The following is a 6629-nucleotide window of genomic DNA, read 5'->3' on the forward strand; positions in this document are numbered from 1 at the left end:
AAAACATTGATAATTTATTTGTACTTGAGAAGTAAAGTGCTTCAGATAGTATTATAAAATTCAGTGGCACTCTCAGCATTGGAATTAGGGCATTCTCTATTCTCGTTAATGAACAGTCAAAGTGAAGAGCAACCCCACCTCCCCTGACACCCCGCTCCATGAGATTCATGCATGCAACCAAGCTGACAAGTATCACAATAATGTACATTATTCATATCCCATGTCCCAGTGGCTGTTTGACTGAAACGCTAAAGCTATTTTGAACTATGGGCAATTTTGTGTGGGAAATGCATTTGTAGTACAAACCCAAGTTATAATATTCTAAATTTATTGTGCAGGAAACTCTTCCATTCGTTGGCAAGTTAACATAAGTTAGCAGCAGTCTGTAATTCAATCAGCTCTGTACTTAGAGGTGGAAATTTGAGGTGAGCATGTCAAAACATTTTCACCTACTAGATTTCACGCACTACCGCACATTGTAATGTGAAATTTAATTAAACGCATATTGCTTACCTTAAAATGATCCAAGGTTATAAGTAAAACCTGAGCTTTTACAGGGAAAATCACATACTATAAATAAATTCTTGTGAACAGAATTCTACACCACAGTAACAGTCCATTCACCCACCTGTTCTTGCCCTCCACCCACTTGTTCTCATTCAAGGTTGTCATAGTATTGTTTCATACAGTGGGTGACGCTACAACCAGAGGGCACAATCTGAGAATAGAGGAACATCTACATAAAACAGTGATAAAGAGGAATTTCTTTAGCCAGAGGGCAGTGAATTTGCAGAATTCATTGTCACAGATGGCTGTGGAGGCCGTCAATTGGTATATTTATAACAAAGGTTGATATGTTCTTGATAAACACACACAAAATGCTGAAGGAACTCAGCAGGCCAGGAGGCATCTAGGAAGAATAGAGTCAACGTTTCAGGCTGAAGCCCTTTGGCAGGCCCGAAACGTTGACTGTACTCTTTTCCTAGTTGCTGCCTGGCCTGCTGAGATCCTCCAGCATTTTGTGTGTGTTGCTTGGATTTCCTACAGATTTTCTCTTGTTTGTGATTAGGTTCTTTATTAGTCTGGGCATTAAAGGATACGGGGATAAGAAAGGAAAATGGGGCTGAGAGGGATAATAAATCAGCCATGATGGAATGGTGGAACATATTTGATGTGCTGAATGGCCTAATTCTGCTCCTACGTCTTATGGTCTAATATCTTATTTATTCTTTTTTTACCCTCAAGCTTCCCCCAAATGCATTCATTTTATTTGCCTCCTTTATTTGTGGTGCTGATCTCCAGTCTCTCACAACCATGGGTAAACAGGTCTCTCTCTGTTTAGTTATTAATTTTATTGATGGCTGTTCTGTTTTTTCAGCCCATCCATTGCTTCTCTCTTTACACACTTCAAATACTTTGAGAATCATATTGCTCTCTGACAGAGCAAGTCTCAATCTTTACTGATCCAAAGAGACCCATTTTGTTCAGTCTTGCTTAATAAATATACATTCCAAGTCTGGCATCACTTGCGTGATCCTTTTCTGCACGAAATCTCGTGTCTCTCTATCCATTTCATAATAAAGATTGTTAGCTTTATTAGCTTTATTTGTCAGATGTGCATTGAAACTGTGAATCCTTGAAACATACAGAGATGTGTCATTTGCCTCAATGACCAACACAGTTCGAACATGTGCTGGAGAAGCCCACTAGTAACACTGTGTTTCTGGTGCCATCGCGGCACAGCCACAACGTACTAACCCTAATACGTACGCCTTTGTAAAGTGAGAGGAAACTTGAGCACTTAGGGAGAACCCACATGGTTACAGGGAGAATATGCAGACTGCACTCGTACTGTACCTGAGGCCAAGGTTGTGAGGCAGTAACTCTGTTAGTATTAGCTGTCAATCACTTGTATCAGAGTCAAATAACAGTAGTAATATCTTTGTCAACGGCAAATTATTTGGAAAGCATATGGTTATGAACGGGTTTCCATTTTTATATATGTCCATATGCAGGAAAATCGCTGGATGCTGTAAGTGTATCTCCACAGTAGTGTAATGAATGTCTTTCCCTGTCAGGTTGAAATGGTACAGTCTGACTGCATCTGTTCAATGGTTGTCTTCAGTGAGCTGTTACAATTTTTAATGCATTATTGTTGCACGTGTATCAATGGAAGCAATTCTTTGTCAGTTTTCAAAGGAAGGCTCATAAGTTGCTTCTGCAGTGAAACTAGCAGCTTCTGTTCTTAAAAGACAAAGGTGCTTGACCACAGCAAGGAGGTTACATGTGAATAGATCTTTTTATTCAACACTGGTTCTCATTCAAACTTAGTAACATTTAGGAGATCTCTTACATGTATCCACAAGTTGGACATTCATAATCCATGGAGCGCCTGAATATGGAAACAGCACAATCCCAAAATGTTTTGGTATGTGTGGAAAGCCCCATAATGCTTGCTTGAGGGCCCACCACAGCAAAATTCAGTGGTACACTAGGTCTCAAATATCATGTGCAATAGAATATACCTTGTATCTTAACATGCTCAAAGGCTTCCCCTTAGAACTGGAGGAAAATAGGTGAGTTGTGGTTCCTGATGCCAAATCACACTGAAGTGAGAACGGGGTCACAAGGGATAGAGAATTAAGGAGAGGGTAGTTATAGATATCCATCTGTGAGAATAATGATCCAAGGTCAAGATGGGACATCAACTGATAAGTTGTGGATGACTGAAGAACTGGTTGTTTAGAGTAAGTGTGGATTAGGGTTGTGGATCCACAAATGCAGTGGGGTATGACTCTCCGAGGGAGCAAGTTTATAACTTTCATGTGTTCAAGTTAAAATGGATCTACCTGAAGCTGGTTAACAACGTCAGACTCTGCAAATTATGACAGGGCAGCCTCATTTCCCATGTGAAGTTCTGCATCTCATGATAGGGTATTTAAGAAGGGATGCCAAGAAGTGCATTATGCTGCATGTCCAGATGCCTCTGCAAATTAACATAAAATAATCATTGAAGATCTGAAAGTAAAATTGAAAACATCACCATCCATGCAGAATATGCATAATTTCTGTTACTGATCCTCTGTTCTTAGGATTCAAGCCTGCAACACACAGCAGAGTCACACTGTGCAGAGAAATTTCTTAGCCGCTGACCTAAATTGCAATGGGTCACAATTTTAGCATTTACCCAGAATTGTAACATTGGCTCTTTGACACACAAACTCAACGGAATGAACAGGAAAGTTGTTGCATTACAACAACTAACTGTACAGTTACAGTTTCAACATAGCCCCTGTTCACCTCTGCTGTTAGCAAATCATTGCCAGATCCGGAATGTGGGTGATTACTGGGGATCATTTTGTCTGTGAATGATTATTCCCTGCTCATACATCCCATCCAATTACTTTTATTGTAGAAACATTTTTTCGGGAGACCTGTGTAGACTATTTTTTAAACAGGGAGAAAGTTCAAAAATCAGAGGTACAATGGGACATGGGATACCTTGTGCAGGATTTCTTAAAGCTTAACTTGCAGGTTGTGTTCATGGTAAGGAAGGCAAATGCAATGTTAGGATTCATTTTGAGAGGACTAGGATACAAGAACAAGTATGGAATGCTGAGGCTTTATAAGGTATTGGTCAGAATGCACTTGAAGTATTGTGAGCAGCTTTGAGTGCTTTATCTAAGAAAATATGTGCTGGCATTGGAGAGGGTCCAGAGGAAGTTCATGAGAATGATTCCAGGAATGAAAGTGTTAATATATGAGGATCATTTGATGCCTCTGGGCCTGTACGCACTGGAGTTTAGAAGAGTGAAGGGGGATCTATTGAAACCTGGTGAATATTGATCGGCCTAGATAGGGTGGATGTTTCCAAGAGTGGGTGAGTCTAGTACCAGGGGCACAGCCTCGGAGCAGAGGGATGCCCATTTAGAACAGAGATGAAGATTTGTTTATCCAGAGGGTAGTGAATATGTGGAATTCATTGCCACAGATGATAGTAGAGGCCAAGTCATTGAGTATATTTAAAGCAGAGGTTCATCAGTTCTTGATTAATCAGAATGTCAAAGGTTAGAGGGAGAACCCTGGAGAATGGGATTGAGAGGGTTAAAAATATCAGACGTTATGAAATGGCAGAGCAAACTCAATGACTAAATGGCCCAATTCTGCTCCAATGTATTATGGTCTTATTGCTTTAGCCACAAGCGCATGATGTGAATATTTGTTATATAAAAACTAGAAAACTCTTGTAACAATCCCACCAATTTCTACAATCTAGTTAGAACCTCAGATAATTTATCTGCTGTTGTGCCTTCAATTATTGACCTTTCTATTCCATCCCATCAGGAAGTATCTGATGATTCCAATTCACTTTATTATTTCAATAGTATCAAAAGTATTTATTCAACTTCTCAAAAGCTCAGGGTCAAATATTCTTTTCACATTGATAACAATGCACAATTTAACAAGGCATGCACCATTTTCAGAGATTACTGCAGTTTGGCACACAGTCATCACTAGGGCTGATACAACTGTCCTGTAGTTTACACTCAACCGCACCGATACTCCTGCAACAACACATCCGCTCAATAATCACCATCCATCAAAGTGATTTTAGCATACTGATCATTAATTTCACTTGTCACCTCACCTATGTCGCCCTGATAACTGAATGTGCTGCAGAATTATTCTGATGCTTTTCTTCATTGTGTTTCTGTCTTGCTAGAAAAATAACACCAGGAATCAGAGCTGGTTAGGATTTATGATACAATCTGGCTGGCTTCTTATTCTAAAACTTGTCTGCCCAGTATAGATAGCCCATAATTGCTCCATATCCTTGGTGTCAATGTCACTCTCAGAATTTTATACACTTCAATAAGATTACCCACTGCTCTTCTAACTTCTAATGAATTTAGGCCCAAGTTTCTCAAAATCTTTCTTCATGTAGCTGTCTTTTTTATTCTGAGAATTAATGTGGTGAAGCACTGCTCTGCCTCCTATATGAATAAACCTTAAATTTGAAAAACTATCCACAGTACTCCAGTGTGGTCTCACCAGTACCCTATGAAATTTCATTAAACTCTCCATACTTTATTTTGCAATTTAAAAAAAAGCAAAATGCTGGAGGAGCTCAGTAGGTTGGGCACCTGTGGTGGGAAATGAACAGTCAATGTTTCAGTCAAGGCTGCAGCACTTGCTATCTCTTGAGTCCTCTCTGCTTTAAAAGGTCAGCATTCCATAAGCATTCGTAATTATTTGTGTTCTGAGCTAAGTGCTCTCTCAACATTGCTTGTGGTCCAAGGGAAGCAGTTCTAAGTCCCCCAAATGATGCTAACTATATCCGTTCAATGAACAAATGCCACCCTTCCTCTCATCAATCGGCAATTCCCCCCACAAATCAATCCACTGAGGCCACTGATATCCCAGCTCACCCATGTTATCCCTAATTTTCTCCTACCTGTCGCTGCTCTAACTACCCATCACCAAATGTGCTCTGAGACCCTACAAGTATATTTGGCTTCACCATCCAGTGTTACACCTATCCTCTCCTATTATCAGCTTTCTCTTTGGCAATGCCATGTGACTTTGCTAAAGAGAAAGGCAATCCCGTCTGTCAGGACCTTCCTAGGGAACAACCTGCTTAAAAGGAGCATGATGTTTGAGTAAACCTGGCGGCCAATTCATTTTTCTTAACACTGGTGCGCTTTTTGTATTTTCTGTGGAAAATGTAAATCAAAACTAGCATCAAACATGGTTTCATTTCACTCTGATATACTTGTGTTGTGTTTGAGGATTTTTGAAAAGAATTCTCCCAAAAAATTAAGTTTGAAATAAGTCGCATTTAAAGATGGATTTGTAAAAGCAATAGTTTTACGAAAATAACAATCAGGTGAAAGTTATTGATAGGTTACAAGAAACTGATAGTCTGCTTAACTACTCACAAGCAAAATCTTTACAGGAAAACAGATGTTGATCTGTCAGTGAAGCAGATTTCAGATGGGAGTTTGTGCTCCTGATAGAAAGTCTAAGGTTAGGATTCAACATAGATGTTGGACCCACAGGACATATAAGACCTTTGTAGAGAGTAACTGAAACAAAACTGGCAAAGGAGGAAGAATTCAGAAAAGAAGGTGGGAAATATATAATGCACTTACATGTTAACCAAATATAAACAGCCATTGAAGGAAAAACTACAGTATAAAAATATGGTTGGCATCCATCTGTCTCAAACGACAATGGGTGATGATCATCATCGTCACAAGTTTGGATAGAAGGTATGGAGATCCTGAGATGCCCAGTTGTCAAGATCCCCCTCTTGGCCTCACCAATGTAGTCCAAAGGAAAGCTCATGAAACAACATGTTTGACACCAGCTTGGCTGCAGGAGCTGCTGGAAGGATGTTCAATGACAACCATAGGGGGTCCACTCTGGATTTTCTGTCTGGGTTTACTCCCGTAGCCTTTGTCTCTCCTGAGGCTGCTCAATAGGTAGTATGGCTTTTTACCCACAGCTGGGGATCTAGTTCATGAACACCAGGGCATGTCCACACACTGGTGGGCCAGTGTGCTACATGTGCACGGGCCAGACCTCTTCCCCGTCCTCTGTAGTTCAGCCGGTCCGAAAGGAGTTCA

This window comes from Hemitrygon akajei, chromosome 13, assembly GCF_048418815.1.
Source record: "Hemitrygon akajei chromosome 13, sHemAka1.3, whole genome shotgun sequence".
In the NCBI taxonomy this organism is placed as follows: Eukaryota; Metazoa; Chordata; class Chondrichthyes; order Myliobatiformes; family Dasyatidae; genus Hemitrygon; species Hemitrygon akajei.